Raw genomic sequence first — 26,684 nt, 5'->3', positions numbered from 1 at the left:
CTGCTACTATGTTGTTTCATCACAGTTTGAAAGTTGCTCTTCAAACAACTTTCTGTACCCTTGGCTGGCTCATAACTTAATTCTCCCTGGTGACTTTCAGAATCCAAGGTTTGGGGTCTGAAATTGTGGGCAGAGGAGGTTAGGATTTGTTATGTTAGGTTGAAGATGGGCTAGGACCAAAAAGACTAGGCAGTGGGTGGGAGATGCCATATGTGTGCACTGCTGGGCGGCCCAGGGTGGCAGCCGTGACCCCTAAACAGGCACCCAATGTTAACGAGCTGCAGAAACTTCACAGATCACAACCGCCTGACCTCTCTCTCTTCCCCATCCAACTCTTTGTAACATGATTTTTGCATTTTGTAAAATGAGAGTAATGGTTTGGATCATACAAAATGTTTTTTATATAAAACCCTGAAACTGTATAGGATACATCTGGTGGTGAATATCATCATCTCTTTGGGTAGAATATTTTGAGGCTCCTAATCACACTTATAGGTACATGTCAGCTGTACAGCTGTGATTAGCACCCATTGCTCCCAGCCCCTTCTGCTTCCCCATCCCATGAACATATTCTAGCAGTGATGGAATCATTTTCACCTAATTTAAGCACATTTCTAAGCTATCGGTACTCAGCCTGAAACCGACAGCTGGAAACTCATTAAGACTCAAATGTCTTGGTCTTTTAGCTTCTTGTAGAAGTGTTCACAGCTTCCATCAGTTTAGAGCCTTGTATTAGATGGAATCGAAGAATTGATTGGTATTTATGGGATTTCAGGACAGAAAGTAATCTCTTTTTAAAAAATAACACCTGTTTTATTACTATTTTATAAGAAAAAAACCCCATAATTTAGATTGCACATAACACCTTTTCATTGCATTGTTTATCTATAGCTGTGGCCAGCATTGCTCACAGGGACTGCTGTATATTTTTATGGAACAAATATTTGTACAGCACTTACAATGGGTCAGGCGCCATTCTAGGAACTTTAGAAATCTTAACACATTTAATTCTCACAATAGTCCTATGAAAGTAAGACTGTGATCCTCACCTCTGTTTACAGAGGGGACTGAGCATGGAGATGTTAAGTGGCTTGTTGAAGGCCCTTAGGTCATGGTGGACTTGGGATTCAGACGAGGGAAATCTGGTTCTAGCAACTGTGGCCTTTGCTCCTGCACGGTGCTGCCCCACTTTATACTTTGATCAGGCATTTATTTGGCTCCTGTTGTGTTTTTTATGTTGTATATTTTGATCCACCTCATCTACACTTATTAAATCCTATTGATTGATTACTATCTTTAGTTTTTCCCTTGTTCGAAGTAATATGGGGTTGATGGACCTCTAATACTTTTTGGTGTCAGTCATTACTTTGTGAAACATTTTCTCGAAAACTTTAAATTATATGTAGTTATAAATTATGTAAGTAATATGTGTTTCTCATAGGAAATATGAGATTTGGGGGTTCATTTGTCCACACAGCAAAATCTAGCCTGTCGTCAGCTAGTGAGTCTGCCCTGAGAACTGCACTGAACTTTGCACAGAAGATGCTGTGGTTGGGCCATCCCTCATATCCCACGTGTACTCAGAGGAGGGCTGGACCTGATTGAGAAGGCTGGAATCCTGCTTCTGCATTTACTAGCTACGTGCTGAACAGAGGCCAGCCACGTGGTCTCTCTGATTTTAAGTAGCTTTGTTTGTCATATGGGGATTGTCTTAATTGGGGTTCTCCAGAGAAACAGGGCCAATAGGAGATATATAGAAAAATATTATAGATATATAGAAAAATACTTATTATGAGGGATCAGCTCACATTATTTTGGAGACTGAGAAGTCCCAGGATCTTGCTGTCTGCCAGCTGGAGGCCCAGGAAGACTGGCAGTGCAGTTCCTGTCCAAGTTCAAAGTCCTGAGAGCCAGGGGAGCCAAGGCTGCAAATCCTAGTCCTCAGCTGAAGGTCTGAGAACCAGAAGTGCTGAGAAGATAGATATTCCAGCTCACATGGTGAGCACATTCGCCCTTCCTCTGCCTCTTCTTCCCTATTCGGGCCTTCAACCGATTGGATGATGTCCATCTGCACTGGTGAAGGTGATGTTTACTCAGGTTCAAATGCAAATCTCTTCCAGAAACACCCTCACAGGCACGCCCTGAAATAATACCTTACCAGCCGTCTGGGTATCCCTTAGCCCAGTCAAGTGGACTCATAAAATTAACCATTACAGGGACTTTCAGATTCTCCTCATAAGATTGCTTTTCAAAAGATAAAATTGTAGTGCAGTGAAGGCCTTGGAGGGGGTTGGGGATGGTGGTGGTGGAAGGGGTTAATGGGGGGAAAAGGACGGACATCTTTAATACTTTTAATGAGAAAGATAAATTAAAAATAAATATAAAATTGAACACGGTGTCTTATATGAAAATGTTTTAAGCATCGTGTTTAACTCCAAATCTTGGACTCAGGGGTCATATCTATTGCAGCTCTCTTCCTCTCATTCCCCACCCACTTTCCCAATTTATGACCCACATACAGTGGGGGAGGGGAGATTCCTTTTCCTCCCGTGCGTTTCCTAAGCACTGCACGCTGCCCTGGCAGATTTGCACACTTTAGACCAGCTAGCACAGAGTCTCCCCAGATGGGTAGATAACATGGAAATCATTTCAACAGAAACGCACAATGGTTATTTGAACAATGGGCTCCCCTTTCACTGTAGGTCTGTGAAGAGCTGGGCTTGGTGTGCCATCCAGCTGTGTGACCCATTCAGCTTGCAAGTGTCAAGCAGGAAATTAAAAGTACTTCTATTTCTGTTTTCAAGGATGGATATCTGCAAGATTTAATGAAACAAAACCCTTCTGTTTTCTAGACGCTTGCTTATGAGCAGTATGATCGGTTGGAACCATTTTCTCCTTAATTTTGACTCCAACATCCAATTTGCCTTTAATTTGCCAGCTACCCCTTGGCCTATATGAGATCCAGGCAGCAGATTAACTTTTATAAAATGCATGCCCTCAAATATCTGAAAGTGCTTATTTAAGTGGTAACCATGGTGTATATTGAAAATAGAAAAATAGGTCACAAATATTTCCTTAGGGGAGGGGGAAGACCATATGAAAATCAACATGCTCACAGGCTTCCCAAAATCTAGGTCAGGGATCATGACTGTAACTAATTCTTTGGTAAGTCAGACTAATTTATAAGGAGATACATTTTTAATATTTCAGTGTTTTTCAAGCTACCTTATAGTCTCTGATTATGGCCACAGAGCTGTTAATCTTTGCCATTGTGTTTTCATATACTAAAAAGTCAGATGCATTCGACTATAATTGAGTTTTTTAGATAGGTGTAATCACCCCTGTCTGAGAAATCAGTCCACACAGTCCGCATGCCTTTCAGAACCCAACGAATCACAAGAGAACACGTTTTCACTGAATCTTGGTGAGACATTTCCAACGGCAAACTGCTTTCTGGAGAGTGTACCAGGAGCTGCTGTGGCGTCTGAAAATGAGCAGCTCCTGGGGGGATTTGTGCAGCTTTCTTTCAAGTCCTAGGTAAGTTGCATTGCTTTTATACTGTGTTTGGCAGATTTAGCTTCTCCTTTTGCTAGCTCTGCATTTAATGACCCATGGCTCCCATTCATTCATTCATTTGGAAGGGACCATTATTTGCCATCAACTTCTGTGGCTAATGGATCCCCTGGGTTACTGCATTTGATCATCTGGCTCTGCAGAATGTCCTATTCTTGACTCCGGCGGATTCCTCTCCAAATTAAGAGGCATTCAGGAGAAAGGAGGACTTGTAGTTGGGTCGGGATAAAGGATTGGCCATGTTCTCCTGCTAGACCCTCCTGCCTTCCCTTTTTTCCCTGCTCCCCTCCACCCCATCCCCTAACTCTGGCCCCCTTTCCTTCTGGTCCTCTCATGCATTCCTTCTGCAAACGTCTATCGTTATCCCTCTGTCTGCCTCGCTGTGGTAGGCTCTGGGGGGGATGCACGAGGGACTGAGATACAGCCCCAGCGCTCAGGTGCTTTATCTGCGATGGGGGAGAAGTGCAGCCAAGAATCGCTGGGGGGGGGGGGGGAGGGCACGCGTGGCCTCCAGCTGTGCAGCTCGGGGAGGGAGGGGCCTCTCTCCTGGCAGGTTCGCAGCCGCTCAGAGGAGGGGCCTCCTGGACAGATGACGGCTTTGGCTTTCACTGCCGAAGGGTGACAGGCTCATATTTATCTGTTGACCCACCCAAGTCATATTAGTCAAGAAGCTGATGAACAGGCTTATAGAATTAAAAGACTAGCTCCCTTGGAGGCATGAATACTAAAATGACTTACATGAATACGTTGTGCTACATTGTCACAGACTTCACATCAAAGATCCAAAGCCTGAGCTTCTGGCTGCACCTCCTTCACTCCTGGCATTTGTATCGGAAGCTGGGTATGACCCTGCCGGGGCCTGGATGAAAGACAGAGTGAGGAGGAGATGCACGTTCTCAGGTACAGTGAGTAGTGACGTGTGCACAGTCCGTTTTGCTGGGATATAGAGTGGCCGATAATTACTGTTTCCTCATATAATTCTGGTCAACCCAACAGATCTCCCTGACTACTCCTCCCTACAACTTAAGCCAACAATTCATGAAGATAGGAAATCAGAAAAAGTATTAATTTTGAAATGGCTCCTCCTCATTGTCTTGTTGTGGCTGTTTTCCAAGGGTTTGTTCTTAGCAGTTTTTTTTTCCTCTATATACTTTCTCATGGCTTCAACCACATCCCTAACACCTTCCTTCTTTATCTGTATTCTCAGCCTTAACTTCCCTTGGAGTATCAGGGTACATTCACCACTTCCTGAGAGCTACTAGTAGTATTATTGCTTCATCAACATCTTTCCTGAGTGAGCAGTGGGCAGTTCAGATTAAGTAGATGCATTATTTCAGGTTTCCCCCCAAAAGTTGTTTTTCTATGTTCCCCTAATCTACTGATGATACCATTAACTTCCTCCATCTCTCAGTCCTGGAAATGTGTAATTAGTGTGGAGGTGGCTTCAGTTCCAATCAGGATCACTCTTTTATTTCAAAATATTTTTTTATTTTTCAATTACAGCTTACATTCAATATTATTTTGTATTAGTTCCAAGTGTGCAGCATAGTGGTTAGACAACCAGGGATCATTCTACTTTGACACTTTTTTTTTTTAATTTTATTTTTTAATTTATCTTTATTGTTGAAAGTATTACAGGTGTCCTATTCCCCCCCCCCCCCCAATTGACCCCCTCTACCTGGCTCCCACCTCCTCCCCAGGCCTTCACCTCATTATTGACTGTGTCCATGGGTTATGCATATATGCATATAACTTCTTTGGTTAATCTCTTCTCACTCTCCACCCCCCTTCCCTCTTTCATTTGAAATATGATTGTCTGTTGCATGCATCAATGTCTCTGGATCTATTTAGTTCATCAGATCCTTTTGTTTATTAGCTTCTTGTTAAAGAAGACCCTTCAACATTTCCTATAGTGCTGGTCTGGTGGTGATGAACTCCTTTAGCTTTTTCTTATCTGTGAAGCTCTTTATCTGACCTTTAATTCTAAATGATAGCTTTGCTAGGTAGAGCAATCTTGGTTGTAGGTTCTTGTTTTTCATCACTATGAATATTTCTTGCCACTCCCTTCTGGCCTGCAAGGTTTCTGTTGAGAAATCAGCTGACAGTCGTATGAGTGCTCCCTTGTAGGTAACTAACTGCTTTTCTCTTGCTGCTTTTAAAATTCTCTCTTTGTCTTTAACCTTTGGCATTTTAATTATGATGTGTCTTGCTGTGGGCCTCTTTGGGTTCCTCTTGTTTGGGACCCTCTGTGCTTCCTGGACTTGTAAGTCTATTTCTTTCCCCAGGTAGGGGAATTTTTCTGTAATTATTTTTTCAAATAGGTTTTCAATTTCTTGCTCTCTTTCTTCCCCTTCTGGCACCCCAATAATATGAATGTTGGGCCACTTGAAGTTGTCCCAGAGACTCCTTACACCATCTTAATATTTCTGAATTCTTTTTTCTTTTTGCTCTTCTGGTTGGGTGTTTTTTGTTTCCTCATGTTCCAAATTGCTGATTTGATTCTCAGTGTCCTCTACTCTACTGTTGATTCCCTGTAAATTATTCTTCATTTCAGTTCGTGTAGCCTTCATTTCTGATAGGTACTTTATTAGGTCGATTTTCTCAGTTGTTTTCATAATAATATGCTTGAGCATCCTTATAAACAAAATTCTGAACTCTGTATCTGTTAGCTTGCTTGGGTCCATTTCATTTAGTTTCTCTTCTAGAGATTTCTTCTGTTCTTTCCTTTGTGACATGTTTCTTTGCCTCCACATTTTGGCTGCTTCCAGGTGTTTGTTTAGGTAGAGATGCTATGGTAGAGATGCTATGTCTCCTGGAATTTGTAGAATGGCTTTGTGTAGTAGGTGTCCTGTAGGGTCCAGTGGCTCAGCCTCCCCAGTCACCTTAGCTGGGCCATTAGGTGCCCCCCTGTGTGGGCTGTGTGCATTGTCCTGTTGTAGTTGAGCCTTGGCTGCTGTTGGCATCAATGGGAGGACTCGACCCCCTGGCCAATCATCTGTGAAGACCTGCTGCAATTACAGCCAAGGAGCTGCTGTGCTGGAGACACCCCTATGGAGCAGGATTTACTTCAGTGGGGCTTTGGTGTTAACCAAGTGCACCCCTCAAGTGTGTCACTCGTGGATGTGGTAGGGCTGTAATCCAGTGTGGTTGAGTCTGACCACCAGGTGCACTGTCTCTGGGGCCTCCCAGGAGGTGCAAAGTCAGCCTCTGCCAGTGCTTTGCCCAGGGCCACCCAGCATGAGCTACACAGCAAACCGTAGTTGGCTGCTGTTTGTGCTGGGCTTGGCATTGTCCAGGAGAGGCCAAGCTATGAGCCAATGCAGGCTGCCGCTAGTGCCAGGCCTGGGGCCACTTATCAAGCCATATGGGGCCCACTGCTGCTTGTTTGAGAGATTTTAGAAAAGTACTAAGCATGAGGCCCGAGAGGCCACTTGCACAGAAAAGCCCTTGGAAATGGCCCGGATAAGCCTGCAGGTGGGGAGGGGCGGGGCCTCCGGGAATCACGGGGCGGGGCCATGAGTTGGGTGCTGGCGATTCAAACATGGCGCCTGCCTGCTGGCTGTGCGCGGGGAGGACTCGCCACAGGAGCCATGGCCTCCGCCAGCCCTTCTGCCTGGGAGGAAGCGGCCCCTCCAGCTCTCGCCCCCACTCCAGGCAGGTCAGTTCCTCCCCGAGTGTCCCAGGTCCTTTCAGGCTGCTGCCCAGCGCTGGACTCAGAGGGAGCGCGTCTGCGCGGCCCTTTAAGAGGAAAGCCTGGGGCTCCCGCAGCCTCCGCGACCCTCAGGGACAGTCCCTGCTGGTTTCACAGCCTGAGGTTGTGGGGACGCTTCTTCCCAGCCCTGGAGCCCTGGGCTGCGGGCCTGCTGTGGGGCTGGGCCCCCCGCCCCTCCGGGAAAGGTGGGGGAGGTATACGTCCCGGGTTTAACCCGCGGCACCGGGTGTGGGCCTGCAGCTGCATCTCCGGGATTCAGCCCCGATCCGCCCGCGTCTCTGCCCCTCCTCCTGGTCTCAGTGCTGCTTCAGTTCCCTGGTTGTAGGGCTTGTGTGCAGCCAGATCTCAGGAGGCTCTGAGCGATGGTTATTCTGTATCTTGGTTGTAATTTTGGTGTGGTTGTGGGAGGCGGCGGGCACAGCTGTTACCTACACCGCCATCTTGTTTCCTCCTACTTTGATGATATTCTTTAAAAAAAAATTTTTTTTATTGATTTCAGAGAGAGGAAGGGAGAGGGAGAAAGAGATAGAAACATCAATGATGAGAGAGTCATTGATCAGCTGCCTCCTGCACGCCCCCGACTGGGTATCCAGCCAAAATCGGGGCATGCTCCTTGACCAGGAATTGAACGGTGACCTCATGACACTCAACCACTGAGCCACACCGGCTGAGCTGATATTCTGCGTAATGACTGGGCTTGGCCAGCACCTTGGTTAATATTTCCTTCCTTTGCTCTCTATAAGTAGTTCCCCTCCCCTCCCCCCTTTCATCCTGGCTTATTAAACAGTAATAACCTTCGTTCATTATTCCAACAAATAGCCACTGTGTACCCTCCCTGGGCCAGGGACTCACTGGCACTGCAGATGTAGCAGACAGAATCCCTGCCCTCATGGGGTTACAGCAGGGACCATAATCACAGATTCTGAGCATTTGTCATGCGCTAGCCTCCAAGTCAACTACTTTATATGTATTATTTTGTTCAATTCTTATAAACATCTGTAATACTATTGCTATCTTGATTGGAATTGAGGAAACTGAGTCTCAGAGAGGTGAGGTGAGTTGCCCAAAGTCTCCCAGATAGTTAGGAACCTATTTGGGCTACACAGACCTCCATCCGTTTTGGTCCTAGAGCATGGAGCCTTTACCTTGATTTTTATTACCATGTATAACTGCTGTAACTTTGGAATTGTCTGATCCACTGCTCCGCCACGTGGAGGGGCCCAAGTGATGCTTCTAAGGATACCAGGGGATTGAATGAAACCAGGATCCACCTAGAAATGTGTCAGTGCTTAGGGCTGGAGGGCAGAGGAAGGAGGCGGGGAGACGGGTGGGGGAGCTCTGGGTGCCACAGGAAGCAGAGGCTAACCAGAGGAAGTTTCGAGGCAGGGGTAAGAATCCGTCCTGATCAGGCCACAGCTGCTCCTCATACATAGTTGTCATGGTGATGGCAGGGGCTGGGGCTGGGGCTGGGGCTGGGGGTGGGAAGGGGGAGGAAGTCAGCTCATATTTCAGTGTATGAGGATTTTCTGGATGCAGATGAGCTGAGTTTGGAATGTGTCTCTTTGATCTAGGCTGAGGTTTCCATGGGGCTCTTCTGGGGCTTCCATGAGCAAGTTGCCCGCTGCTCCCTGACAGTCACCTGAGATGCTGCCGGTGGCTTCTCAGCAGGGAGTCCTGGCCTCGGTCACTGCCTTTGATACTGGTCACCTTCCTCACCACTCGTGTTCAATCGTGACCAATCCTGTACTTTCACCTCTGTGAAGTCTCTCATATTCATTCTCTCATATCCACCAGGTTCTCATTTCCTCTCTGATCAATCTTCCTAACACAAGGCTGTGCTCAAGTCACTCGGCACATCTCTGGCCACCTCCTGTCTTACCTGCAGCCCTGCTGGCAGTCAGCCCAGGGCCAGCTGGGGGGCTCCCTCAAGTCCCCCAGGACTGTGTAGGTTCACTTTTCTTCCGTTTGGTTGCTGAAGAGTAGAAGCCACAGGGCCAAGTACTTGTCACAAAGCAATAGAAAATATATTCCATTGATCGGAACAAGGTTTAATTAAATATAGGAATCCTGTATAGTAGCCACAGGGGTCGTTGCAGTGGTCTGGCTGGCTGGCTGGGGTCCTCAAACATTTCTTGTTTCTCCGATGCTGATGTAGCCACACACAGCCCTGAGCCCCTCTGCCCTCCTGGGGTGCTGCTGGAGGTAAGGTCCTTAACTGGAATATCCGTTCAAAGAGGCTTTCGAGAAGTCCTGTTTTATAGTCTGCCATCTTAGCAATTGCTTGCCAGGTCACCCCTGCTTTCCTTTCTAAAGAAGAGGTCTGGACAAGAGTTCTCACTCTTCCGCGTCAACTCAAACGGTATTTACTGAGCACCTGCCTTGTGCCAAGCTCCACGCTGCGTCCCAGGCAGACGGCAACGGATGAAACAGACCCGGTTCCGGCCTGGAGCTCACGCGGTGTAAAGACGGACACCACGGAGCAATCGGCCTGCGAGGAGTGGCACCCAGAGGTGGCACGGAGCCTAGAGCAGGGCAGTGTGGCCTTGTCTCAGGAACAGTGGACATCAACCCAAAGAAGTGACATTTCATGTGACACCACTGGACACAGGGGACAGCCTGGTTGACGTTCCAGAGTCGGGAGGGAGAGCGGTGAACATGAAGAACCGAACGAGTCCAGAACGGGTGCAGGAGAGGCTGCAGAGGCCGGCAGCAGCCCACGCACGGAGGGTCCCGCCCTGATCCCGAGAGCACTGGGAAGCCACCGGGGATGTAAGCAAGCTGGTGACAGGCTTGGTTTGAAAAGGTCACTCTGGGTGTGGTGTTAAGAACAGAAAAGTACAAGCAGGGGAGAGGCAATGCTGCCTAAGTGAGGGGTGGCAGTGGGGACACAGAGGGAGGTTTGGACATAGCATCCACAAGATTCGGTCATCGGGTGGGTGTAGGAGATGGGGGCGTCCAAGGTGACTCCCACAGGCCTGACTAGAACGACCCAAACAGCAAACACGCCCAGAGGAGATTTAGGGCACAGAAGCCATGCTGAGTCTGGAGTGACAGTGGAGCGTGGGGAGGAGAGATTCCCTGGGCTCAGAGGGAGCTGGGCAGGGATACATGCGTGTTGTGGGGACTGAATGAGAGCATCCAGCGGCAGGAAGAGGAGAGGCGGGTCTGGGACAGAGCTCCGAGGGGTGCGCAGAGGAGGGCGCAGCGGGGACAGGAGAAGGTTAGACGGGGAGACTGAGGCCTCAGAAATTCCAAAGGAAAGGATGGATGGCAATCAGATGCATTCAGCTAAATGTTTAACATTCCATTTTCAGTGATTTTCTTCTCTGTGCGGGGTGGGCACCCTCCTCTGATACCCCTACATTTTTAGTAAAAGTCAGTTACAAATTGTTTGGGGCATGAGGACACATCCACAGCTGGCCCACATTTAAGGCAGCCTGGATCAGAGAGGGGCCAGCAGCGGCCCCAGGAAGTCAGCGCCGGAAGCAAGCTCAGGTGGGACGGGGGCCCAGGTGTGAGCAGGAGTTTAGGGGGGCAGTGCAGGTAGAGCCAGGCGCCCTTGGGCGCAGGACTGGCCTGCGGGCAGTGGATATCGGGCAAATCCCTTCCCCCAAGTGCACCAGCGCGAAGAAGAGGCCTGAGGACAGGGACGGGGGGGGGGGGGGGGGGGGGGGGGGGGGGGGGGGGCGGCGCAGATCTTGCTGCTGGGAGAAGGGGTGCTTTCCTGGCAGGCACGCCTCCAAGTAGAAAGCAAGCCCCCATTCTTGGGGGCAGCGGGAGCATCCCTAGCCTCCCTCCCCATGCAGGAGACGAGTCAGAATTCCCTTTTCGAGGCTCATTCTTCATTGTCCCCATTTTTGTTCCAAAAGGCAGACGGGCTACTTACCCTTTTGACCCCGCCTGCTCCTGAAAGGCAGTGAGAGTTTCCCAGGGTGCCCAGCCCGTTCGGTTTGATGGCGCAGCGGAGGAGCCTCTAAATGAGCTCCAGCTGCAGGAGGCCTGGCTCAGGAGGGAGCACACCCCGCCTCCCAGTCCCCCCTCCCGCCTCCCGCGTGGTTTGGCTCCCCCTCGCTGCTGCTGCTGGAACAGTAGTCTATTTTGGGTTGACGGAAAAATGCACAGCGGAATCTGGAGCTCTCTTCTCCCTGGTGAACTTGCCCCCCTTGTCGAACCCCCGGGGAAGCTGCGTCTCTGACTGATAGCCAGCAGAGAGGTCTTTGAGCCCCGAGGACAACTTCTAGGGTGGGATCAGCTTTTCCAGATTATCTGAGACACGATACTCTTGTTTTTGGCTGGAGTCCTGGGTCACATCAAAGTGAAGAAAACCCATTTCTGGCTCCAGTCACACTTTTTGGACGTTGTCGAAGATGAGAGAATGGAGCGGACGTGGCAGAAGGATGGGCGTCTTGACAGATGGCTGGCTGCCCTCCAGGCGACGATGGGGTGGGGTAGGGAGAATCGTCTTTAAGGGACACTTTCCGATTAGGGCAGAGGGTAAATGGGTTACATCACAGCAGCTTGTCAGAAGGTTGTAGTAAATGGGACAGTAGCAGCTTTTCATGACTAATGTATTTTACAAATATTCTCTCTTAATCTGTAGCTTGTGTTTTCATTCTAACAGTGCCTTTCATAGAGCAGTTTTTAATTTTAATAAAGTCTAACTTAATATTTCCTTTCATGGATTATGCTTTTGATGTTGTATTTAATAACTCATTGCCAAGTCCAAGGTCACATAGCTTTTCTCCTGTGTTTCTTCTAAAGTTTTATAGTATTTCATTTTATATTTGGATCTAGGATCATTCTGAGTCATTTTTTGGTGAAAGGTATAATATTGTGTCTCGATTCTTTTTTTGCATATGGATGTTTAATTGTTGCAGGACCATTTATTAATTAGACTATCCCCATTGAATTGTTTTTGCTACTTTGTCAGAGATCAGCTAGACTTCTACAGAAGATTTTTATGGAGATTACATTGAACCTGTAAGTCAAGCATCTTAACAATGTTGAGTCTTCCAACCCATCAACATGGAGTATCTATTTATTTAATTCTTCTTTGATATCCTTCATCACAGTTGTAGATTTGCATATAGACCTTGTACATATTTTGTTAGACTTATACCTAAGTGTTTATTTTTGAGGTGCTACCATAAATGATACTATGTTTTAAATTTCTAATTCTAATTGTGCATTGCTGGTACACAGAGCATTTGGCTTTTGTATATTAACCTTGTATCCTTTAACCTTGCTATAATTACTTATTAGTTCCAGGAATTTTTTTGTTGATTTTTTACACAGACAATCATATAATTTGTGAACAAAGACCATTGTATTTTTTCTTTCCCAATATATCTTTGTTTCCTTTTCCTGTCTTATTCCACAAGCTAGGACTCCTGGTATGACGATGCACGGGAGTGGTGAGAGGGGATACCCTGACCTCAGCTTTTCACTAGCATCACTCCAGAGTCCAAGCCACTCTCAGCTCTCCCCTGGCCTATGGTCAGTCTCCAAACTGGCCTTGCTACTTTCATTTTTTGTTGTCTGCTAAGTACCCAGGATGAGCTTTTAGGAATGTAAACCATATCATGTCACTACCCAGATTAAGATCACTCCCATGGCTTGCTGTTGCACTTATTCTAAATCTGAGTTCCTCGGCTTAGTTAGTGTGCAATGCCCTACATGGCCTCTGCGTGTCTGGGTGGCATCATTTTGTCAGATTCTTCCTCTTGACCTCTAGGTGTCAGCTACCCTGGCCTTCTTTCTGTCCTTCAAGTACATTCTGCCTTTGGGCCTTGGCACCAGCTGTTCCCTCTGCCAGGAAAGGCTCTTCCTACTCATTTATTGTACCAGTTCTTTCTCGTTACATATTTAGATCTCAACTGACGTGTCCCTTTCTCAGAGTGGCCTCTCAATCTAATGTTATACCTAGTCATGCTGTATATCATGTTAGCGTGTTTTAGCTCTTTGCATAGCTTTTGCGGCTACCTGGCTTTGTCTTGTTTTCTTTTTTTAAAAAATTGTCTGTCTCTGCTCCTCCCTCCCCTGCCCCCTGCCCTCCCAGCCACTGGAATGTAAGCTCCTTGAGAGCAGGACTCCGCCTCTTACGTTCATTGAGGTCTCCCAAGTTCCTGGAGCAGCAGCAGGCTTGGTGTGGGTGCTGGGTGGCTCCTTCCTATGTCTCCACCCTGACCTTGAACCAAACTCTTTGCTCTCTCTGCTTTTCAGTCTCCATCTTCCAGTTCTCTAAGCGCCACGCTTTTTCCTACCCTAAGGCCTCTGTACATGCTCTTTTCTCTCTCCAGAATTTCCCACACCCTCCCTCCCTCATTTACCTTAAAGCCTTCTATTTTTTTTTTAAAATTTTTAAACTCGCAGATCAATTTCTAATACATGGAAAACCTTCCCCAGTTCATATCAACATCTATTTCATGTTTTTTTTATAGTTCAAATTTATATTCATTTGTATGATTATGGGATGGTCAGTCTCCCTCATCCTTCTGACAGCCAGCTGGCAGGGCCCAGGTCTGTTTGGGCTCATCCTTTACTGCACCCAGGACAGTGCCTAGCCCATAGCAGGTACCCATGTGCTCAGTGAATGGTTGTTAGAAGAATGAATTCACTAAAGAACAAGTACTGGATTTCACTGGTTCTAGGAAGGAGGTTTTCTCAAAACTTAACGTTTCTGAACTAGGGAAGAATTTGCATCTGATGGCGTTTAGAGTTGATGAGGAACATACAAGTTGTTAATAAAGACAACCTTATGTTTCCCTAGTAATCAAGGAAATGCAGATTAAAACAGGTACCAAACTGACAATGATTTTTTGTATAATGAATTTTAAAAACAGTAATAATATTGGTAAAGGTGTGAGGAAATAGGTACTTTTCCATCCTGCAGGAAGAGTTTATATTGGGGCAGTCATTCTGGGGAGCAATTTGGCAATATATATCCAAAGTCTTAAAAACATTGCCCTGGTTGGTTTGGCTCAGTGGTTAGAACGTTGGCCGCAGACTGAAGGGTCCCAGGTTTGGTTCCGGCCAAGAGCATGTACCTTGGTTGCAGGCTTGGCCTGGTTGGGGCTCGTGCGGGAGGCAACCAACCGATGTGTCTCTTTCACATTGATATTTCTGTCTCTCCCTCTCTCTGAAAGGTGAAGATTAAAAATAAATAAAAATAAATAAAAATATTAATATCCTGTGGGTTATTTAATTTCTAACAGTTGCTCTAGAAAAATAGTCAAGGAGGCTTAGAAAGATTTCTGCCAGTCCGGCCAGGCGTGGCTCAGTGGTTGAGCATCGACCTAGGATCCAGGAGATCCTGGTTCGATTCCTGGTCAGGGCACATGCCCGGGGTGGGGCTCGATTCACAGTCAGGGGCCTGCAAGAGGCAGCCGATCAAGGACAACTGTCTCATCATTGATATTTCTCTCTCTGAAGTCAATAAAAATATATTAAATAAAAAGGTTACTTCCAATAATTCTCACTGGATGACATTTTATAATACTGAAAAATTGACTAATGGTAATAATATGTAAAACGGAGTACAATCCAATCATAACTATGTGTATTCTCAAACAATTTTTAAGGACATGGGAAAATATTTACAAATAATATGTTTTCCAATAGCTTATAAGCTACACAAGGGCAGGAACCATGAATATTATGTTCAATATGTATTCACCACCTAGCACAGTACTGACATAGCAATATTTGCTGAATGTGGAAGTAAAAAAGCAGGCATTAAACATTATATGTAGGATGATCCCAACTTTAATTTAAAAAATGAGTGTGGGTACACACAAAAGATCAGAAATACAGCAGTATGTTAACAGATTACCTTTCAATGAGGGATTTTCCTTTTTCTTCGTATTTTCCTATATTTTTCAATCTTCTATGATGTACACATATTAGCTTTATAATAAGGAAAGTTTCTTTCTTGTCTGTTCCAACTACATGCTGGTGCTAAGTGAGTGAACGTGAGGATATCGTCAGTGGGAGGCAGGGTTCATGAATGAATACTTCTTCGAGCACGTAGATTGTTGACTTGAGTATTAAACATAGAGGTGGACGTCGTCCATTCCAGCCTGAGCCCTTGCCAGGATCTGGACCCAGTGATCCTTCTGGAATGTGCAAAAGCCCCACCCCGGGCAGGAGCCCATTCCTGGGCTGTTTGTCGAGACCACCCTTGTCTGCCTGCTCTGAGCAGCTGCTTATAGTTCTTAGGTTCCCTGTTACTTGACAGCCCCTCAGCTATCATGCCCACCTCAGCCCCTTTGCTCAGACAGCCTCTGTGGACAAACGCCTCAGGTCCTCAGCCCGCTCTCTGTCCCTTGGCTCCGACTTCTAGTTTGCTCTCCAGCTTGAGGCACCGGAGCTACAGCGTAAAGCCTCCTGGTGCCCCCGCAGGCTGAGGGCTGCAACCTCGCCTGCTGTGCTGATGAGCCCGGAGTGCTTGTCTCTCACACGGATGCTCAGTGAATGTTTACTCTGTGCACGGGTGGAGATCCACAGCGAAGTGGCAGAAAGCGGGAGGGCTCGGGTCAGCATGTGCAAAGGCTGACGGACAAGGACTGCATTTGTGTCAAACACATTAGGTGCAACAAGTGAAATGTAACCAATGGGCAAATGTAGAAGTTTAGATCCTGGAACATTTGGAAAGAGAAATTCTGAGAATGATGACTTACAGTACCATGCATTTAATTGGGTCTTCAAGTTAAAAATTCTATATATTTTGATTTGTGTATAGTAAGGTACACACACACACACACACACACACACAGTATGATTCGTATTTTGTTCTTTTAAACATTCTGTTCTTTCTGTTAAAGCCAGTGATTCAAGATAGTGGCAACAGAGGGCAGAATTGTGTAAGAAATTGAAACACCTTTTCATGCCTGAAAATCACCCCCAAATACAAAGTGCAGCAACATGCAGACTGAGCTATGGAAATATTCTTCTTTCACCCTCTGGTTTACAAAACTTACATACCAAGGTTATTTAAAGCCATTAGAGTTATTTTTCATGTCATTGTTTAAAACACCTGGTAATATATGCAAACCTTAATGAAAGCAGGGTGCTGTGCTGATCCCTTGAGAGAGAAACTCTAAAAGATGGATACTGTATTTAACTCCTGTATCAAGATTCAGCGATGAGCCTCTCTGTTCCTTTCTAAATATGATTTAGGATTATTGGCTTTTCTTTCCGTTCCAGTGCTGGAATGCAGGCCTCTCGAGGTTACTGCCACTGACAAATGCCGGTTAATGTTCTTCATCGCAAGATTTCTGAAGCTTGCGGGCAAGGCCGCAGAAGCAGAAGAGCCATTCTTGAGTGTTGAGAACAGTTACCTGAGTGCCGGTAATGCAGGAAATAATTTTAACCCCTTCAAGCATTACTCTTTTCATCATTTTGCTAGATATTTTTAGATATCATTCACCTTTGTTCCTTTACAATTTAGTCCACAAATGGAGAAATTGATCAATTATGTTCGTCAAAGAGGAGGCAATGATTTTCATCCATGCCTCAAACTGTATTTTAATGACAAGAAGCAGGAAATTGATGGGAGTCAATGTAGAATGAATGAACACTAAGAGGTGTCGTTTTTTGGGGGAAAAAGGATTGTTCATAAAGCAAAGGGGAACTGAGTAGTGGATTGAAGTGAACTAACGAGAGACAGGTTACAGGCTTGGTCATATTTTCATAAAGATGTTGGGGAAGGTTGATTGATTTACTTTTTCTATATTGATTTACTTTTTCTGAAATATGAACTTTTGGTTTTGTTGAATACAGTGAACTTTTCACTCACAACATATAACTATTAGCCGTGCTTAGGGTGACATTTAACTGCCCTTTAAGACAATTATAAATTTTCACTGATTTCAGTATAATTTGTGGACCAAAGATAATATAACCCAAGACAAAGCTGTCTTTACTTTAAAGCAAACGCCTTCAGACTTTCATAAAAGACTGCCTCCAACCCGCGGGCACACATTTCCATAGAAGGAATCTATCTAAAGAGATTTAGAAGATTTAACACTGCCAAGTCCCTTTATGGCAGAGACCCTTCTTATCTACCCATTTGTGGCACACCACAACCTTTGGGTGCTTAAGAAACGTGATAAATGGATCAGTGAAGCAGTTTGAATCTGCAGAAACTTTGTCCTTAGAAGGCAGCGTGGAGCAGTAAACAGAGCGGAGCTGCTTTCAGACTGACCCCGATTTAAGGCTCTGTGGCACTCGCTGCCCTGTGACCTTGGCAGGGATGTTAACCCCTGACTCAGGGTGTTCTCACTGTTGAGTTTCTATCTGCCTCTTGGGGCTGTTACCAGGTTTCACTGAGACAGCTCGCAAAGCACTTCCCACAACATGTGGCACCTGGTGAGATCTCCAGAACTGGTAGCTGTTTTATTATTACTGTCTGTGGGTTCTAAAGGAATTGAGGCCTAGATTATAAACAGAGAGTTCAATTTAAGCTGTTTTGCTCCCTCTTTCATCTTCGGAACAGATAGTCCAGTGATTCTGTGGTATCTTATGATGATTGGGGGATTTCCCCCTGTACCAGGCGATTTTTTCCTTGAGGTCCAGATTTCCATCGCTGACATGTGCGTGTCTGAAAACCACCAGGTATTTTGTTAGCTAATCCCTGAGTATCTGGTGCAGTGTTACACACTCATTCATTCACTCCACTGACGTTCCCCGAGGGCCTTGCCTGGCCGGGCACTGAGCCTGGAGTAGGGGTGAGAGCTGCGAGCCCACAGGCCCAGCCTCTGCCGCCGTGGAGCTCCAAGCTCCCCGGAAGCCCTGCCAACATCCTCATCAGTGATGAAGCACGACTGTGAAACACGTTGGTCGTGAAGGGGTGAGGCTGCTTCATGGGAGGGGCGGCGAGCCCAAGCTTAGACATCCAGAGTGTCCCGCTCCAGAGCTCCCCTTTTGGAGGCATCACTCTTAGGATTCCACTCTCAGAATATTTTTGAAACAATCCTTTGAGACTGGCCACCACGGGGACTAGTAAAAGAATTTTCTTTAGGCTCTGAAGGCTTTTCCAAAAGAGAAGTGCTGAAACTATTTTGGGCAATGACGGCTTCTTTGAAATATGTGCTTGAGGGCAAAGATCTTGTTACTGGTGATGTGTATGTTCTGCACCGCTTTTATAATTTCTTCAGCTTAGGGTATTTTATAATTTAATGCAGTGTTTTTCCACTGGGAGGCAGTTTTGTCCCCCTGGGAATATTTGGTAATGCAGGAGACACTTTTGGTTGTCACAGCTTGATGGGGGTTGCTAGTGGCCTTTGGTGGGTAGAGGTCAGGGATGCTGCTGAACATCCCACAATGCACAGGATGGTCCCCACAGCACAGAGCTGTCCTGCCCCAGTGTCAATGATGAGAGACTCTAATTTAAATGATATGTTTGTTAATAAAGTAGGTCTCAATACCACCCTCCACCCCGTCTACTATTTCACGGCAGGTGCCCCAGGCAGTAGGGAAACCAAAGGATATGTGTGTGAAGGGGCCTCTGTTTATGCATCAGAGGTTCACTTGTTAAGAAAATGTCCAGAGCTTTGGAGTTAAACAGCTGTGCGTTGGACACCTTTGCTCTCCTACTTGTTAGCCATGTGAGCTTGGGTGATTTATTTAACCTCACCGAGCCTCAGTTTCCCCAGCCTGTGGTATGTCCCCTCCTGAATTTTTAGCCCAGCAAGTGACTGGAAAGAAGACTACATTTCCCAGCTTCTCTTGAGGCTAGCACATGCCTAAGTTTTGGTTGCTGGGACATACATGAAAGTGGTGTGGATAACTTCCGAGAAGTTTCCATTCAGAAGGCTAGCCCAGCCTGTTCACGTGGTGGCTGGCAGGATCCCCATAGGAGAGCAGAAGCCCAGGCCTAGCTTCTGAACCGGCACAACACGCTCTCCTGCTGCCTTCAGTGGTCTCAGCGTTTGGATTTTATTCTCTGTGTGAGGGGAAACCATCGCAGGGGGTCCGGTGGGGATGGTGTCATCTGATTTGTGCTTCGAGATCACTTTTGCTGCTGTGTGGAGAATAGACCCCACGGTGGGGAAGAGTGGATGTGGGAGACCAGGCATGTGGCTGTCCATCCCAGATGCTCAAATGCAAAGCGTGAGGCCCTGGAGCCAGGATGGCAAGGGAGGGGTGCATCGGCCCTGGGCAATGGACGAGTACTACTGATGATGGGAGAGAGGCGTCTTGATAATTGAATGGCAGTGTTTTGTAATTAAGACGGAATTCATAGCACCGAGAGTTCAATCTGCTTTTCTTTACTGCTAGTTATGCTGTAGCGACACCTCCTGGGAACGTTGTTACGATTTTCCCTCTTCCTAACCAAGCACAGCTTAGAAAACACTTTCCACTTTTTAGAGAAAACGCTTTCCACTTTCTAGAGGTCTGTGTTACTGTCAGAATATGTAACTCTCAATAAAGGAGCAAAACGTTGGGCCTTTGCCGAGGGGACGTTCTCCTGGTGGCGTGTATCTAGGTAGAGCCCTTTAGTTACTGACTGGATTTATGGGGCTTAGTCACGTGCCCGTGGTTGCAGGGCTGTGTCATTTTATTTTTTCTTGTGCCACCAGCTGCCTCTGTAGGACTCGGTTACCACAGTGACAACCAGTTTTACTACATCTCTATTCTCACTCTATTTCTGACCTGTTTGTTTGCAAAACAGACCCAGAATTTGGTTTCAATCTATTTTCTTAGCTCTTCGGCCCAATAACTGCTGTGTACACACAAATACATTGTATGAAAACCAGGCCTCATGCCATGTGGGTCAGTCACTGATTTATTAAGAAACAAGCCTATTGGCCGCGATGAAGAAATGATATTAAATGTCTGCCTCTTGTCACCTTACCTCTTTTGTGGAAAAGAAAACCTTAAGTATCATCTTCTTTGCCAGAATTCCTTCCCTGCAGGCAGAGTCCTGAACAACCTGGCGACGTCAGCACCTGAGCAGCACTTCAACGAAAACCCCGTGTTGGAATGTGCTCCTGGACTCCCCAGCTTGCTGGGCAGCCACCCCTGCGGCCAGGCTGCCACGAAGCACACCAAGGTGTTCTGATACGAACATGTTTTTTCTTGAAAAATTTTTGTTTTCTGTAGTAGCTTTTATGGCTATAATTAATATTCTTAACCCACACTCGTGAATCTGTTTCCCACCTCTCTGATTATTGGAGTAAGAAATGCTGAACTTAAGTGTTTCCATCTGCTGGTTCAGTGGTTCTTGACCAGGGGCAATCTTGGCTCTCTGGGACCTTTGCCAAAGTCTGGAGACATTTTCGGCTGTTATGACTGGGGGTGGGGTGTTGCTATTGGCATCTCGTGGGTAGAGGCCAAGGATGTCGCTATACATTCTACAATGCACAGGACAGGCCCCACTACAAATTGCCCAGCCCCAGATGTCAGCAGTGCTGGGGCTGAGAATAGTGTCCTAGTTTGTTATAAAGATGCACCAACATCTTCCTATAAATCGCATTGAAGGTCTTGAATCCCTGCTGTCATGAACTGCTCTGCTGTTTGGTATCTTCCTATTCAAAAGGCAGGGTGTTTATGAGAATTATTTTTGGTAGCACAGCAAATGTAGCCAACATCGATCATGCCCAGTAAATAACACAACATATGTTTTATTTTCAGAGTTCTGGTGCAAAAACAAAATTTCAAGAATGCTTAAATATCAGGAGTGTGTGTTTGGGGAGAAAAACACCCTAGTTGGAGAAATTATGGAATTTTTAACAGATTTACTAATTATTCCATTAAGAGATAGTGGAAGGTAAGTCTTTATGAAATGTTTCAAGTACTGTATCTCCTTCCCTTTCCCCCAGTGGCAGGGAGGTTTGGGGCCACCCCTCGGGGTGTCCCACTTCTCTAGCTCCAGCCTGAGGGACTCCCCATGCCTGAGAGCTCTGTCCCAGCCGATTTGTCAGGACACTGACCATAATGTGTTTGCAAGGAGCTCTGAGCCCACAGACGTGCAGAAGGTTCCGCAGCAGGAAAAGTACAGAAGATGACGATGTTTCCCTGCGTCACTCGGGCCTCGTGAGGACGATGTATGGGCCCTGGCCCGTGGTCTGTGGTCCCCACAGCCCGCTGCTCTGTCTTTGCAGGACCTCGGCCAGAGCCTGTGGTGCTCAGGCCCTGCTTTCCTGCTACGTCTCCTGGCTGGGGGCGTCCCCTCGCTGTCTTGTGACGTGTAGGGCTTTCCTCAGCTCCCCAGACAGGCATTGTTAAAGCTGTTGGAGAAAAATCACTCACGATGCGTGTCACAGAAAGGTGAGGCAGCGGGTATTCGCACCACCCGTGATGGGCGCAGGGCCCTCATCATCTCCCTCTGGCCTCCCTGCCTATAGCCTCTCCTGCTTCAGTTTCTCCTCTAAACATCCAGGTGACTTTTCTAAAATGCAAATGAGATCACATCATTCTCCTAATGACAACTCTTCAGTATTAAAGTCCCAAATCCTTAGGGTTGCAGTCAGCGCCCTTCCTGAGTGGTCAGTCCTCTGTCTCACTCTCCAGTCTCTCCTCCTACCTCGGGGAACTCTCTGAGTTCTCGTTTCCACTCCAGCCCTAGCGCCAGCCTTCAGTGACTGTTTGTTGAATGAGTGAATGACTGCAATGCTTCTTCAAGACAAAACTTTAAATTTCTCTTTTCTAGACTCCAAAGGAAGAAAGCAATTGAATATTATAAACAAGTGATAAAAATAAAGGCAAATGCAAGCACTCTGGCCAACTCTTCACTGGTCAGGAAGCAGTTGAGCACCAGCTTAAGCGGTACGTATTGTAAATTAGGTAATTGCTCTGATCTAGTTCTATAAGAAGCAGGTGACTTTTCCGGTTGTTTCACCTGCATACTTTGCTCATTTAAAAGATGTCTTCACTTATGTCCGGCTGACGTGGCTCAGCAGTCGAGCATCGACCTATGATCCAGGAGATCTTGGTTCAATTCCCGGTCAGGGCACATGCCTGGCTTGCAGCTCGATCCCCAGTGCGGGGCATATAGGAGGCAGCCGACCAATGATGACTCTGTCATCATTGATGTTTCTATCTTCTCTCTCCCTCTCCCTTCCTCTCTCTGAAATCAATAAAGCTATATTAAAAAAAAAAATGTTGCCTTCATTTTTGAAGCAACTGTTCCACATACTCTCAACTCTTTTGGCTACCTTCTTCCCTCATTTGGAAAGTGTCTTAGTCTGCTCAGGTTGCTCCAACAGAACACCATAGACTGGGTGGCTTAAGCAACAGAAATTTATGTCTCAGTTTCCGAGGCTGGGAAGTCCAAGATCAAGGCACCAGCAGATTCAGTGTCAGGTGGGGGCCCAGTTCCTGGTTCACAGATTGTTGCTTTCTTGCTGTGTTCTTACACGATGGGAGGAAGGGCCTGAGAGCAATTTTTTGGGGGGGTCTCTTTTATAAGGACACTAATCCCATTCATGAGGGCCCCACCCTCATGACCTAAATCACCTGATTATCCCCCAAAGGCCGAATCTCCTATCATCTCAGGGGTTAAGATTTCAACATAATGCCTGGCCAGGCGTGGCTCAGGGGTTGAGCACTGGCCTAGGATCCAGGAAATCGAGGTTCGATACCTGGTCAGGGCACATGCCTGGGTTGCAGGCTTGATCCCCAGTTGGGGGTGTGCAGGAGGCGGCCAATCAGTGACTCTCTCATCATTGATGATTCTCTCTCTCTCCCTCTCTCTGAAATCAATACAGATATAATTAAAAAAAAAAAAAAAGATTTCAACATAAGAATTTTAGGGGGGACACAAACATTCAGTCCATCACAGAAAGACACCTTTTACAATCTTTTCCATCCCATTTCTTATTCTTTCCTAGGCAGAGCACCATGTCCCACGACACTTCTCTCCTGTCAGTGGAGGTTCCTTCTTTCTTCAAATTCTGTTTAAGACACAGTATAAGAATAGCCTTTTTGTACTTGCACCCATGATGCTAAGTAACACGTGACCCAAAGTAACAAATGGGTTTTTACATGGGCCCCACCTTTGATTTGCCTAATAGAACATAGGACTCAGCGCCTCAGACCTGGCCCAGAGACTTGAAGATACTTTCTTCTTTTTAATGTATCTTTATTGATGTCAGAGAGAGGAAGGGAGAGGGAGAAAGAGAGAGAAACATCGGTGATGGGAGAGTCATTGATGGGCTGCCTCCTACATGCCCCGCACGGGGGATCGAGCCCGCAACCCGGGCATGTGCCCTGACCGGGAATCAAACTGCGATCTCCTGGATCCTAGGTCAATGCTCAGCTGCTGAGCCACGCCCCGCAGGGCTGAAGATACTTTCTGATTAAAGATAAAAACTAAAAACTTAAAATGTAATTAAAGTTAAAAACTTGGCCTTAATTCTTACTAGGAGGGGAAGTTGGGTCCCTCCAGTCCTCTTGCTCCGTGTAGCTTCTGTTAGGGCTGTTTTGCTGCCCTTCATGGGAGGAGTTCCTGTTCTTCCTCTGAGTTTCTTCCACCAGAATATTGATATTATTATCTGTGGTTTATAGCGAACGTTCGGTTCTTTTTTCACTGGTCCTAGATCAGCTGGGTGGCATTCACTCGCATGTTAAGCATGGTCTTCCAGGGTCACTGTTGAGCTCCTGAGAGACCTCCTGAGAGACGGCTATGCTCCAGGCTCTGCCGTTGCCAAGACAGAGTGGCTGGACCTTATCTTTTGCGGCCTCAGTACTTGTTCTGCCCAGCAGGCCATTAGCTTGTTCTGCAGATAAAATGGCCACTCAGTGAGTTCTGCCACTTGCCTGGAATGTCGCCACCAAACTTGGGAATTGAGGAGAATGGAGAGTTGGATTGGAGGCTGCAAGTAATGCGTGGACGGTAAGCTGGAGACAGGCCACAGCTGGAGAGTGTGGTGGGGGGTGTGAGTCCACAGGGCAGTGCCTCCCAGACTTTGTGCCTCCAACGAGTTGCCAAATAGAGACCTCTCAGCCCCTGGCGGCTTTGTTTATTTCTTCTAGCAGCCTACACAAGCAATATTGTTTTCTCTAAGTGCCTTGGGGCTTCAAAGGGGAAGGAGGTCACTGCAGGATGGAAGAGCAGCCTGCTTAGATAGGTCAAATCGGTTATCTCTGATAATCTCTTATTATGGGCAAGGCTCCTAATTTAAATTCTTCTAGGTAGATAAGGGGTTGGGGGGAGCACAGAAGTTTCTCTTGAGTCTGAAGGGTTTCAGTTGCCTTTAGCTGAAAATCATCCACATACTGCAGAGGCACATCTTGAGTTATCACAAGAGATTTGTAATAAATATGCTCAAATAGTATTGTGAATCCAGGGTCATGAAGGAGCTTGAAGGACCCTTTATGACACTCATTTTCTACTTCTTTCCAGTAGAAAAACAGTCAAACAGGCTGAATGGAAACCTTGTGATTTATTATTATTTTTTTCTTTCCACTTTATATATTTTATCATTTGTTTTTGAGAATATACCCATGAACATTTTGATAAACATTTATTATCAAAAATTGGAAATACAATAAAATCTTGTCATCAGTGAGCAAGGAAGCCATTTAATCTATCATCTAAACAGAGCCTATCAGGAGTGAAAGAGGTGCTACTAAGTACTATGCTGAGTGGGGAACTAGGATATAAGGTCATTTTGTATCTTTAAAACATATGTTCTGGGAGCTTGTTGGGTTTCTACATTTGTGAATACCGTGTTAGCTTATACACTTCTCATGTGACTCAGTAGAGTTTAAATTCCTGAGAGTTACTGAATTTGTTATGATAAATAGCAATGGTTAAGCAATAATGAGATTTGAATGCTGAAATTTTGGTTGCCTCACTTGGTAACTAAGTAAGTTACTTCTCTGCATCAGTTTTTTAATTTATTTTAAATTTATCTTTATTGTTGAAAGTATTACAGGTGTCCCATTCCCCCCCCCCAATTGACCCCCTCACCTCGCTCCCACCCCCTCCCCAGGCCTTCACCCCGTTATTGTCTGTGTCCATGGGTTATGCATATAACTTCTTTGGTTAATCTCTTCCCACTCTCCACCCTCCTTCCCTCTTCTCTCTGAAATATGATCGTCTGTTGCATGAGCCCATGTCCCTGGATCCATTTAGTTCATCAGTTTCTTTTGTTCATTAGCTTCTTGTTAAAGAAGACCCTTCAACATTTCCTGTAGTGCTGGTCTGGTGGTGATGAACTCCTTTAGCTTTTCCTTGTCTGTGAAGCTCTTTACCTGACCTTCAGTTCTAAATGATTTATTCTTCATTTCTTCAAAGCATCAGAAATGGTGCTCTGTCCACGCAGGAAGGGGAGGAAGTGGAGGAACAGGTTCTTTCTGGGCATTTGTTCTTTCTGGGCATTTGCACAATATGCCTGGCTCTCAACACAAGTGTTGGCTGTGCCCCAGCCTAATAGCATTGGAAGAAATGGCCTAAACTGCACTTGTGGGCGAAAAGGGGCCACATGCTAACTTGATAAGCTCAGGGAAGGCCTGCGTGGTGGCTTTACAAACGCAGAGACCTAAAGTAACCACAAAGGATGGTCTGAAACTAAAACTTGTTAAACTAAAAGCAGTTTATGGGGTAGTCATGTCCTAGGCCGGTATCTTCCCTGACAAAGGCCAATCTTTACCTAAACAGAACCTGTCTACTGTCCTTTTGCATCTACGATAACATATTGCTGGAATATCAAAGTAATTTTCCTTTTTCTGGGCCCCTTAGGGCACAGGCACCTCTCTGCTGAGACCACAAATCCCCTCGTTGTCACTGAATTAACGGTTGGTTGTTAACTATCCTGCACTAACCTATGTAAAAGAAATACGTGTCTATCATTTTACTTTTTATCCAATTGCAGAGGTTTCCCCGCTTTGCTTTCTCCCGCCTCCCTAATCGATCACCCATGGATCTCACGTAACCCACATACGTCTCCTCTGTTGATTGTAATGCACAAAGCAAGGTGCAAAACTGCCGTTCTCTGGAGCGTTCTCTCCGTCCGTTGAGATTTTGCCTCCTGACATTTGTTGACAGTTGGGTCAAATAAACTCATAAAAACTCTTCACAGGTTTAAATGTTTTCTTATGCTGACATATTTTAACCTATTGAAAACAATAATCTTTAGTTGATTTTTCAGACTTCAGTCTGGATTATAGATTATTGATGATTGCTAGCTTGGAAAGCAAGCAATCATCAATAATCTTGGCACCTTCCTTAGTCTTGTATTATTACATTCAGTCAACATGTTAGGAAACTGTAATCTCCCAAGGGGTATGAAAATAGTGGGCTTCCAGCAATGATAATTCAGATTTAATTATACACATAACATTTTTATGCATAAGATTACAGTAAGCACATATTAAAATGATGGATTTGTGAGAGGGCCTTAAATCCTAAATCTTGTTTCTTCTTCTGATCACAGTTTTGTGAGGCACTTAC

General features: G+C 46.0%; 1 pseudogene across 1 annotated transcript; it reads left to right on the top strand.

Annotated features, from left to right (window-relative positions):
• Positions 1-3,144: 3,144 nt before the first annotated feature.
• Positions 3,145-26,675, top strand: LOC308552623 (putative tetratricopeptide repeat protein 41; annotated as a pseudogene). Its single transcript has 6 exons — positions 3,145-3,165; positions 3,383-3,537; positions 20,932-21,056; positions 21,391-21,469; positions 21,949-22,072; positions 26,668-26,675. The product of its transcript is annotated as a putative tetratricopeptide repeat protein 41 (transcript).
• Positions 26,676-26,684: the final 9 nt, after the last annotated feature.

This window comes from Miniopterus schreibersii (assembly GCF_964146895.1).
Source record: "Miniopterus schreibersii genome assembly, chromosome: 2".
Lineage (NCBI taxonomy): Eukaryota > Metazoa > Chordata > Mammalia > Chiroptera > Miniopteridae > Miniopterus > Miniopterus schreibersii.
Note: the sequence above shows the minus strand (reverse complement) of the source record. Positions and strands in the feature narration are given on the sequence as shown.